Source organism: Copidosoma floridanum, unplaced genomic scaffold (assembly GCF_036245765.1).
Source record: "Copidosoma floridanum isolate Cflo_tuat_1 unplaced genomic scaffold, Cflo_Japanese_pri ptg000007l, whole genome shotgun sequence".
Lineage (NCBI taxonomy): Eukaryota > Metazoa > Arthropoda > Insecta > Hymenoptera > Encyrtidae > Copidosoma > Copidosoma floridanum.
The window spans coordinates 9,056,208-9,069,588 of record NW_028321884.1 but is presented as its reverse complement, the minus strand read 5'-3'; positions in this window follow the sequence as shown (position 1 = coordinate 9,069,588).

Here is a 13,381-nt window from a genome sequence, read left to right as displayed (position 1 = left end):
ATTTCAATGACTATGTCGGACTATACGTTGATAGTTCTACTGCAGTCAAAAATGTAGGTTTTGTTTAATAACAGGAATGTATCTATAAGACAATGATTGAATTGATTTAGGTTACTCATACGTAAGAAAATTTGCGTTTATTTATGTCACATCATATAAAAATGAAATATGTTCACGCCTGCATGATTAATTACTTATTACGTATTAATCTGTTACTGAACTTCTCCGTTAAAAAATATATACATATATAGTATGTAGGCATGCAGCAAAAGAAAATTTTTTTCAAGAGGATAAAATGAATATACGAGACAACAAAAGCACAAGGTTCCCTTTATGTAATATATATACACAGCTGATTTAACACTTGACATCCTTGTAATTCTGATACCGTTGCTTCGTATCTCCTGTACCAGTGGCCAGAGCGTGTGTATCTTTCGTCCCTTTATCCACTGCATGTATGCTCTCCTCCTCTCAACAAAACACATTATGGTGCGGCGAACCGAGCACCACACCTCTCCTGATCATCTAAATGACTTCCTTACTGCTCGCATCACTCTCTTTGCACACTGTAACTCTTTCCGTGCATATATGCCTTGATATTTGAACTCGGGGTGTATATAATTGACAATTATTTATAATATTATAGCACAATCACTCAGAAGGCAAGATACATGTAAATAGGCGATCAGACCATTATTTGTCTTCATCCCATCGCACGCGAACAATTAAAAACACTCAAATATAAACTCCATCTTAAAATTTCACTTGAAGAAAAACATGCTTAAATCCATGCTTTTCTCTACGCTTTTTTAAATACAGACATTTATTTTCAAACACTTCACCTATTTATCTGCATGCACCTATTGTGGGTCGTACGCGCACGTGGTTCAGAACTTTATGCACTTCGTTGAGCAGCACAGCATATGGCCCATGAAAAAGGGGGAAAGGGAGCGAAAGGTGTTTTTGAGTATATTCACTCCAGGTCACACGATAAAAGCCCCACGTACAATATCGCATATGCATAAACTGTTCTTCCTTGCCTCGCGCCTGCATCAGCTCCACGAAAAGCCAGTAGTATCACTGTACTTCATGGTACTGCACTGTACGGTAGAAGCTAAACTCGCTTTTAATATGTACCGTACAGTCATCTCTGTGGGGAAGAAAAAACGTAAACGCTGCTAATCCTGAACTTCAGTAATAGATACTGTGAGTGTAGGTTTCGTAAAGATTTTCTGTAGTAGTTAAGTAGATTTTTAACTTTGTATAAGACATGAGTTTTATTTTATAATATTTACAATTCAGTTACAGAGCGATCTTTCTTGTGATGATTAGTTTCCTTATCATACAAAAATAATAAAATTCTCTAACAACGAAAACTTTTACCAATTATAATTAAAATATTTTTACAGGACAGCTCAATTATTATTGAAAGAACGTTTAATTATGTACATCAGCAAGGTGATGGGTAATTAAGAATAATTTTCATGATATTTCCGTATACTTACAAAAAATGCTCACCACTTTAACCCAAAAAAAGTGTTGTAATGAACTCTAACTATGCACAACGGAATTTCAAAGAAATAATACAATACGTTACGAATCTCAAGTCTTAAAAAAATATAAGTGTATTCTAGAGAAGAGGAAGAGAAAAAGCAACGCAGAACACAACGGAGTTTTGAATTCTCGAAAACTGTTGTACGTCCTCGAGAGGACAATAAGCAGCCACAACTGCAGCTCCTGTATATTGCACGCATCCTCCGCAGTGGTAATATTAAAACGGAGTAAGCACAAGGAGGAGACAGGGTGGGAGGGAAAGGTGAGGCATATTTTCTCGACCACAAAATTGTCATATCAGGGGAGTAACGACTTGTGCTGCTGTGCCACGGTCCCTGCACGCAGTAGCAGGAAAAGTAGCACCCATGTGGTGGAAACGCATAGGGGTGGAACGAGAGAAACGCAAAGTTTTTCCTCCTCCGGCTGCTTGTGTTGCAGTAAAGTAGGATATGACGCGGAGAGAGTGCCACTTCCGGCTGGAATGTGTACGTTTGCACTTGGCGTGTTTTTGGAGCGAGGCAATATTTTCGTTCGAGACTTTTGAGCGTGGCTGATGCGAGTGGAACTGAGAGAAAAAAAGGGAAAGATAATTATATTGGTAGCTTCTTTTCACTTTTTTCTCTGCAGTACCGCCATCGTGACATTACTAATTATTAAAAATTTTCAATAAGAAACAGTTGTGTGCTTTACATACTGTAAAATTTTTCAATTGAAATTATGGTCATAATATTTTTTTTTATTTTTTGTACTAAAACACAAATATATGCCAATATATTCATCTATCTAATTGTGTGGCACTTGACGCAATTCGAACTTTCTCTTTGTAAGTTTGCTTTACCAAAGATCTATTTTTTTACAAGCATTGATATCAAAGAAATCTGATTAAGGTTGCTGAGAAAATAACACTTTACAGTAGTTTACTCATAAAATCTGAGGAACCCCAGACTATGGACAAAGAGAAAAGAAGTAAATCTATGTAGTTCTCAAATTTTTAACAATGAAAATACAATATAGAAAGAAAATGTCGCTTTCGAGTGAAAATGGGTGGATGCCTTTTTAAAGAAAAGTTAAAGCCTATAGACTGGTAGGGATAATTTGAATTCTTCAGAAGTGAAGAAAGAAAAATAAAAGCTAAAAGAAATAAACTGAGAAGTTAAGAAAAGCCAAGAACCAAGCGAAGAAAAGTATGAAGTGGAAAAAAAGAAGAAAAAACTGTCAAAAATGAGAAATGAAGAAAAACGGGTATCCCCGTACAACAGGAGTTGAAGTGAAAGTGAGGAAAGAAGAACTTGAGAAGTGAAATCAAGTGTTATACATAACCGCATAAGGAGCGTGGAACTAAACTTCCTGTAACATCGTAGGGGGGGTCTTTAGGGAGTACTTTTAACAAGCTTAAACTTGAGCTTTTATCTGGCTGAGAAGCTACCGAAGAGGGAGAAGACAAAAAAGATACGGCAATCTCTGCATTGGCTGTCGGAGAGTTTGGCAGAACTTTTAATATTTTTCAACGATAATCATTCAATGGGAAACAAAGGGGAAAAAATCAATGCAGTAGACTAGTTGATTTTCCCGGGGTAGTTTTTATCATGTAATACAAAGTTCGACAGTTTGACGTTACGTAATCTAGTTGATATTTTGGAATGAAATCTATAAAAATTAAGTCTATTAAACTCAACTGAGGGAAAGTTGCGGTGGATAAATAGCGCCACAGGGACTTTGAGGGGTGGGGGTTGGGGATCCCAGAGCAAAAGAGAGAGGAAAAGCGTCATGCTGATCGTTTAAAATAAAAGCTTACCAATCGGGGCATACAATATATTGGATAGGTGGTGTCGCGTGAGAGTAAGTTGATTTAACCCACATAAGCTACGTTTCGCCTCTCACCTTTTCTCTGTATATGTGAAGGGAAGTTCAGCGCTTGGTTTGACTCGTCGGGCCAAAAGTTCAAACGTCGAAAATAGACGAGCTTCACCTAAAAAATTTAGCGACAGCAGCAGTAACAGCTCACTGAACGTGTTGCACCTGCACACATAAGCAAGTAATGTATTCTGCACGATCGCACCTTCTATTTCACGGGGCATTGATTATTCTTTTACGGGATGTAATTTTTTAGAATTAAGAGGGTAGACCGGGTAACTTGAGCATTAAAGAAGAAAAATGTCAAATGGAATAAGTGAATTTTTATGCTTACGATGGCAGTAATGATGATAGTGTGACCTGCTGCTGGTGGTGCCGATTATTTTAAGCGGAACATTAACCCTCGTAATGGATATGACCTAATTTAATTTTTCATGCCATCCACTGACTTGAATCTATAAGTAGGAACGTTTATTTCTGCAGTGGCTCGATATTTAATCATTTGATTGGTGCATGGGAAAAGATTATTTGATCCGATGCACCGTAAACTGTATACCACCGACTTTTATCTATTATTCGTGGGAAAATCAATAATTAAATATGCCATGGTAGTAGAAGCACTTGGATAATTGTCTTCTTTGAAGAATATTTGATTAACGCAGCACCACGCAACCTCATGCATCAAATCGGTTTCCCTATATTTCTATTCGGTATCACGTAACTGTTTGCACCCCTGGTGTCGTTTGAATTACCAGACAGGCAGGGACAGACATCCATCTTAATTAGTCGTCCCTTTGACACATGAAGCTCTGTAGATCCAACTGTGCTACCAATGAATAAGTTAACTCGTTTCGCGCTCAGAGCCGTCTAATTGACATTTTTCCAATAAATCGATACTTTGTGAATTTTATCCTCAGGCACATTCTCGTATTTATTTTTATTATTTGCGGAAGAGAAGATATACCATTAGTTTTGGTATTGTGAGTGCAATGAATTATTTAAAGGAAGATATTTATCATCTGCGTTTTGTACTTGGAAACTGAATATGTTTAAGAGCAGTTGTAACATACTTTTAGTTCTGAAAGATTTCGTTTGTGTATACGGATAAAAACCTAGCTTGAATAACGAATTTGTGAACCCACCAATTGGAAGTAGACCGAGAGAAACATGACCATAAAGAGCAAATGATCTTAAAGAATAAACTGAAATAAGGTGTATAAGACAATAAGACGTAGAAGGTGCCACTTTTTGGTACCAGAACATTCACAAAAGTGGCTAGTTCCTGTACGTGTAAGTAAAGGATTTCTAAGGAGAAGCCATTAATCAAGAGATGAGAATGTTGGCCAATACTTTGGGAAAAATTTCGCTCAACTCTGACAACTGCATAAAAACTACGGCCTTAGAGAAACGTTGTTGCATGAATTATTTTTTTATCATTTTTTCCATTTTTCCAGCTTCATTTACGTACCATTAGGTGTGAAAGTTATTTTATGTACTTATGATTATCTTTTTTGTACATTTGAACGGTAAATAATAGTAATCTCCACTTATAAATATAAGATTGATCATAAATTTTACCAGTGTAATCCGCATAAACAGTTTGTTTGTCTGACGTCTGACTATATCGAGTTTATACTACTGTAAATTATTGAATAGGTCCATTTGGAATGCTACTAAGGAGTACACAAACTTTGAATTTAGATTTTCTATAATTAAATTGACATTTAAAACTTCGTTTCATAAAATTTACCCTAACCACAGAGTTGGAGTACGTGGGTATATGTTTGAATGTGTTTATTACAGTCCAATTGGTGAGACGCTTTCTTATGGAATTAGCAATTCGTGCATCCTAGATAGGGCTTTTTATTTTTAGCTTTCGGAGCAGTGCCAGCAGCGTCCGTTCACACTCATCGGTTTCCGATTAGCCCCCAAGGGAGAGGTAAAGTTATTAACCCGCTAATTGTAAAGCCAGCAGCTACCCTCGCACTTGCTTGTGGTCTCGAAAGGAAGCCAGGGGCTGACTTTTCCTCGTTTTTCCTCCTTTCGCCAACTCCGTTGTATTATTCATGCAGCTTAAGAAAAGGCTGGCTACTCCGTTTCCCGCTATCCGTTCCTTCCTATTCGTACATGTATACAACTATACAGCAAACGGCTGGAATAAGAGAAATAATGAAAAGAGGAGGGGTAAAACTAGTTTCTGGTAATTTCGCCGAGACCGAGGAAATACTGGTCCAGAAAGGAGAGAAGACCAAAGGCTTAGGCGTGACGATGACTAATCAATTGTTTCCGGCCTCAGGAGCCGATAGCAACTTGGGTCTGCAGGCAAATCCCCGAGTAAATTTGTTCAAAAGCTTTCGAATTACGGCGTACTTAATTCTGTCCAACAAAGAGCTAGCAGCACGGCATTAGTGCATGCAGCTTTGCGATCGGCTCCCCTTATAGTCCGGCTCTTTTGGGATTTATATAAATTGCAGTTATTTAACTTTTGCATGGGGAAACCATGCTTTGAATCCTAATGACCACAAATCCTAGCCTTGCCTAAAGCTTAATCGTAATCGACAAAGTCTCTTAATCAAAGCTCGGGCTATTATTAATTTTCGTTGTATTTGTTTTTGCTTTCTTGTCTTTCGTTGAATTCCGTGAACGATTGTCCTCTTTTGTGTCTCTTGAAAGTAACCATAAATATCACTTTTCTTGTATGAAACTCTATATATCAATCTCTGTGGATAATCCCTCATCTAAAATTGATACTTTCATCAGTCATCGAATTTTTTTTTTTTTTTTTTAAATAAAAGGAAGAGTTGTCTTCAAAGGTAGATTAAAAAACTTTATGTTTTGAAAAGTTTATTGTTCGCAAATTGTAAGGCAAGTTGCAGCTAATTAATTTTGCTTACTGTTGGCTAAATAAGATAGGTCATCATTGCCAGTCAATTAAAAGACTGCATAAATTGGATATGATAATTACTAGTTAAATTGATCGAAAAGCTCCGTTAAAACCTTACTCATGATTTCACCCCCGGTGAAAATATAATGCACTCCACGTGTAGCAAAAGGACATGAAAAACAGAGAGAAAATGAGGGTACGGCCAATCTTACTTTTTATTATAAGGCCTGCACGCCCCATTGTGCTTCTGTGCTCTGGAAGGGAGAAAACAATGGACCCGAGAGAGTGAGGGGGTGGGAGGGGGAGCTATGAGCTTAAAATTTCCGCTGCCCAAGGGAATCCCCGAATTCAAAGTCCTATATGGCCCCTTCCCCGCCAACACATCCCCACCCGTAAAACGAATGGTTTATTGGAAGGCCAGCACGTGCACGTATAGGCTCGAGCTACTGTTGCACTACTTGTTTTTTTTTCTTCCAAAAAGCGCTGCTGCTGCGCCAGCGTTATGGACAACTTTCCCCCGTTTTTTTTTAGCAAGTGTTCGTTACATCCCTACTTTCCTCACGGCTTCGAAGCCCCCTCCTCTCTGTTTTCGTTGGTATTGTTGGCTCAACGGGACGTGAGCGCGAAATTGCGCTTCTGCACTGCAGCTCTGCTGAGCCGTATTTTTTTATCCTCCCCTCCTCGTGCGACCACGACATCCATCCTTTGGCGGGGCTGGTAGTCGTGATTAGAAAAAGTATTGTGTTTGCGGCTGATGTAGGATGTGTTGCTTTTTGTTGCGCCACCACGTACGGATGGGTGACAATGGCAGCTTGTTTGAAAACAGCGTTTGAAAAAGGGAATTTTAAGGTGATTCTTGACCAATTAAGGAATTCAGTAATGGAAAAAAATATGTAGTGCATGAGTAGTTGGTGGGTCACGCACAACAAACACTTTAAGTAAGTTGTGGCCACTGGATATACCGAAAAGCTTGGAAACGCCGGAAAACGTGTGGCTGGACTTGACTTTCTGTCCCGTACACGACGTGCTACTTTATATTCTCTGTCGTTGTCAACTTTATGGGCACGTGTATGTTTCACGTGAAAGAAAGAGACGAAAAGAGTGGGCACGTGTTTGGCATCATCGAGAGGTGCTCTAGTGGACTATTCATTAGTCACGTAGTCGTTGGAGCTATAAAGTTTATTTTATTTGTATCCTTGAGAACAACTTAAAAATCCATATTTTATTTCAAGTTTTCTCTTCACAGCCATTTGTATTTTTTGGTTGTATGATTTTCTATGTATTTATTTTATTCTTGTATTAATAAAAAGTAAAAACTCGTACTAAAATCGATTTGGCTTTCCCCACTTGTTCGTACTCTTGCGATATCACACTGTTATCGAAATCCTATCGCAGCTGCTCCTCGATAAATTCTCCTGGTCAAGGAAGAAGATACAGTTGAAATTGGAGCATTTGTTTTTTACCTCGTACGAGCCGTCAAGTCCTGCTGTACACGGCCACTCGAGGAAGGGAATCTTGAAGTGGATCTGGGAAAAGTTATGAAGCGCTTATTTCCTGGTGACTCTTAACTCTTCTTGCACGTCCCATAGAATCCAGCACTCGAAGATTCGTCAGGCCCGAGACAGCGAATCGAAGAATTTGTCTCTACCTATTACTTCAATTTTGCTAACATGAAATTTATTTTCTACAAGTTTTTTGTCTTTTCTTTCTGTGACTAATGACTCAAATGTGAGGCATTATTAATCCTTTGTATTTTGTCATTGATTTCTCACGTCCAAAAATAATAATACAGCAGCAATAAAGAGAAAAAGTGATACTATTTTTGCCAGAAGTTTTTTGCCGTAGTAGAATTTTAATTTTAAAGAAATATGTATTCCTACGAAGGAGAAAAACGTTTGAGAGGCAAATAATAGGACTCCATTTGGTAAGGTATCATCTTGAAGATGCCTGGTACGTTTGAAGCCATAGACGTCGCATCTGCAAATGACATCAATATGATCGATAAACATCCTAAGGAATATATCCTGATGCGAAGCAGCTTTTCACGTTAAGATGGTGTCAATTTTCACTTTTGCATGGTGTCAAGTGCACTATATCTGAGATTTTGTATTGATGTTACAAGCATTTTCTCAGCAGAGATGAAACAATAAAACACTTTGTCAACTAAATATGAAGAGGGATTATCTAGTTAAAAATAGTCGATCTACTCACAAAGAGGGAAAATTAAAGCTCCACACGCACGTAATACGACGGTTGTTAATAAGTATTATTCGACAGTTTTAAATAAAATTGTTTGATAGTTCTGGTTAACATAATATATGATTTCAAAAACAAGCTACTGACTGAGTATTTTATTCCAGTTAACAACATCTATCTAAAGAACACAACTTCATATTTTGTAAATAGCCGTAAAGTCAATATCACTAAAATCAGTTAAAAAGATAATGCCTAGAAAAATTATCTATTCTATTTTTATGAAATTTGATCTGTAATTTTAAATAGTTGCCTGTAATGAAAGGTTTTACCACCTATTGATGCTCTTTTCTCTTACTCGGGTCACCACAACACTGCTCTCTGATTGCATTGTACAATTAGAGCTTTCAAGCGGGCGAGAATCCGTGTCTTTTTTCACACCACCATCATGGACTGCAAGCCACCTTTATTTCATCAGAGAACTTTTGTCACCTTTTAAAACTCTTGTACATTCAAAAGAGCATGGAATAAAAAGTTAATTATATTAGTCGGAGTACAGTATACATGTGTACGCTCTCATCAAAACGTGCACCCCCCAGAGCAGCAAGCGTGGCTTACGAGTCATCAAGATCCGGCTCAAGTGTGTGATTACGCACGTTCTTGAGCTTTGGAGAGCGTATGGCTTCAAAAGAACTTTGAAAGCTTGAAATAATCTAATCAGTATGCTCTTGACGCATTTTAAATCCCACGCACACACATTCATATTTTTCAACGACACATGATATATGAATATCCATTACATAATTGATGACTAATGATTTAATTCTTAGTTACAATGTTTTATTGTCAATACTGCCAGCTGGTGTTATGTATGAAAGAGTTTTAACCACATACTTGTCGAAAGATAAAGTAAGTTTAAAAAATTGTCTTACACTTTACTTAACAACAACATATTCAATTTTTCGTGAGGAATAACACATCTGTAAGAAGGACAATAATAAAATCAATCAATTCTTCAGGAGACTCAATAAGCACATGATGATGAAGAGATGCATCCATTAGATCGTCTCTACCTCTATTGCTAAACACTTGCATTCATCAGGGGTGCATGAACAGAGGGTCCGTAAAGGCAACTAGCTTTGAGAATCACAGGCGTAACTGCCGTTCACCACCATTGGCCTTAAGATACCTCCCACGTGCAATGATGAGCGGATCGTTTGACCTGTCATTCGATTAATAATCCACGCTACGACCATTACGTTCTCTCTTGCTTACTCGACAAAGCCACTACAATAAGGGCACCTCTACATACCTCTCGATTACAGTGCTGCTTCACACGTGAAGAATTATTAGACCGTTACTTACTTTGTAGCGGTGCTACAATGTCATTGTTTTTCTTGTCTTTTTCCATTTAAAGCCTCATGTATGCACCAGGCACTTTTCACTGGCAATTACCAGCAAAATGTAGGAAAATTACATAAATATATAAATATTCAGCTATGCAGCTAGTGTCAATAGCCTGTACCAGAGAGGAGGCCATAAAGGCTGCCAACGTGAGCTGAATGTAAATTCGAGGATCCGCAGTCGCTTGCGCTGCTACTGTTGGATTTAAGAGAATGGGTGGGAAAGCCGATCGAGCTCCTGGGGGCACTACCATGCACGTGTGTATGTATTATAAGACTTTCCTTAGCTAACCATCAACTTGGGCTATCTTTTCTCATTCGCAGATATCCTCTCATGGGGAAACCATGACTAATTTTCTCCATCACTCAAGACTTTTCTCTTTCATCCTTGAACCCAATTTTGTTTAATCCCAAGATCCTTCAAATATTACTCCTACTTCGTACGGATTAAACAGAATTATTAAAAATGAAAATCTCATGAGGGATAAACTAGATGGCCAAGCACAACTAGATAAACATTTTGTCTTTAACAGTTGAAATAGTCACTTCACGGGATTCATACAACTCCTGAAAAATAGGGTAAAACATCCTACGCAATAAAAAATCTATTTTGCAACCATCATTAGTTGCGGTTGGGAACCGAATAATCGTTTTTGGTATTTAAATTTAATTTTCTGGGATGGTAAGTAAAATAAGATCGTTTCCACTTGAATTTTTCCACTTGAAGAAATAGCTTTTGTGCTCTCACTATGTACATCGTAGGCAAACAATCGGTGCTGAATTAATGGCCTAACTAGAAACCTTGACTTAATCATAGTATCATAGAGCTTAGAAGTAAACGTTTGGATCTTGACAGTCAACTTAGAGCACTATCAAGTTGTTGGATAATAGGAATAAATTATGAATGAGAAAGGGGATAGTAGTGGTATACCTATGATGGTACGTGACTATTACACGATGATCAAATGCCACAGCAAGTTTCCGTAGTGGAAGTAGCGAAGCTATCAATTTGGACGTCACAGGGGGTATTAAGCAGTGATTTATTCAAGTGTAGCTGTTGATTATGGTATATGCATTTATGTATAATACATAGATGAACTGAGTTTAAGCTAACTGTTCAGATATAAGTGATCTCTGATAAATACGAACACCATCACATACAGTATGAGCATTAAATATTTAGTAAATACCTGAAAAACGTAAGAAAATTTGATAAACACAGAGACATTTAAAAAATTCAGAAAATTTTTAGTACTCTCTGAAAATTGTTTAATTTATTTTTCAAAGTATGTTGTCCAGCGTTGTCATTGAATTACGTATAATTGAGAAGAAAAAATGATCTAGAATTATTAATCATGTATAAAATTCATAAATTGCTTGAAATAATTTTTTGCCATGTCGTAGAAAAGCTCAAATTAGCTTCTGCTGAAGATCCGTAGTTGTAGCAGAACACGAAAGCTCAAAAAATCACAGGTTAGGGGTAGAGATCCGGGCAAGCTTTAACACCTTTGAAGATTAATTGCGAAAAGTGTAACAGCAGTACTTGCTGGTGAGCTAGTGCTATCTTGCTCCTTTTCTCCTTTCCTGCACCTATGCGAAGCCGAGCCAGAAAGTTGTTACTTTTCGCCGTAAAAGCATTTTTTCTGCCTTTGCATAAGTCTGTAAACTAGGTCCATAGCTTCTTGCTCTTTCTCTCCCCCTCATACAATTATTTACGAGCTCGTTCACTTGCTTTTTTACTCTCCTCTTCGTTGCTGCAAATTCTGCTGTAATTACGCCAGGCAATTATTAACGAAGCCATTGAATCTGTACAACGAGAATTCTCACTTTTTCTAAATTTTAATTATTTCTACTTCGCCAATTAAAAAATGAGTTACACACTGTTGCGAGCTTTTATCTATTAAGTGATTACAATCCATCTGAGGTGTGAAAAAATATAACTTGTAAGCTCATTGTGATCATTGGACCATTTATATGGGGGTCAAGACTAAAAGAATGCCACTTACTTTGGGTTGTTGATGGGGTGATGAAAAATATGTAGTCCATTTGTTTCAGCATCGGAGTATAGCGGATGTTACAGTTATTTCTATGCTAAAAGCCTGTTCTATACAAAATTTCAAAACACATTAGATACCGGGAGCGGTGCAATCAATGTCAACAATCGATTTGCGATAAGTTTCACACTTGGAGATGCTCCAGGCAGTCCTATGCTATCTAATCGAAAGTGATATACGTTCGTGGATTCTCCAAACTACATAACTTCTACACATACATAAGCTTAAAATCGCCAGCCAGGAACTATTATCATTTGTCATAGCTATGATTTCCTCAGGGGACGATGCATGTGAACAGTTCAAGCAAGGCTGCGAAGGATTACAGTACCCAACAAAAAAAGAAATCCTAAGCTTAGTGCATCTCGCTTGAAATACGATGAACCAGAGTTCTATAATAATATCGATGAGTTACACCAATAACAGAGACTGAGTTTCTGAAGAGTGGTATACTTAATATTGCTATGTATAGATTGGGAAAAGATATAATGCTTCGACATCTCTTCCACACGTAGTAAGAATTAGAGAAATAATTTGGAGGATATATACAAATAACTTTAAGTGAGCTTAATATTATTTCACAATTTTGATTAGTTTTTTAGCAAGTACTTTACATCAGTTGCGTGTGCGCTAATAGAGGTATCATGTAAATCGTTGACGGACCCTAATTTTCACTTTGATTTAATTGTTTTTTTAGTACTCTTCAATAGTTTTTAAGACTCTACATTATTAGATCATTACTCTATTACCATATAAATTCAATTTTCTATTTTTATTTGTTTTGTAATCAAATCAGAACTTTCGTTTTCTTGAAATTACTATAAAAATTCTAATATCCCGTACAACCTTTATTATAAACCGAGTTTTCTAGCCTTGCTGTGCTAAATTGACTTTTTATTAATGACCACTAACTCCTATGAGAATTAATCATGACCAGTAAGGTGAAACGCATGTCTGACAGAATACATGTTTCTACTACCTTGTTCAGCCGTCTAAGGAAATTTTGTGTCTCTGTATTGATTTTACGAAAAAATTAATTACTGTAAGCGATATGAAATGCATGGCTGACTAAATAAATGGTTTTACTACTGATAATTATATCCATCTATCTGTAAGAATTTTTAAGCTACGTTTCTTCCAGTGCTGAATTAGATTATCAATCACATGCCCTAAACTGCCATTCAGCAATTATTCAGAGAGAAATATTTTTGAACTAATCATAGTACGTTACTTGTGTCTCAAGTTGTGATACGTAGAGATTTTTTAAACCAACGATTGAAGAAAGAAAAAATAATACAAGGGAAATCCAATAAGGTTGATTTGTCTACTCTATATGCATCTACTATTTGTACCTTTAACAATTCCAAATATAAAGTTGAGAAAGTTAAAGATAGCTATGGAAGAACGATAGTAGGACAAAACTTATCTCAGTAATAACTTCA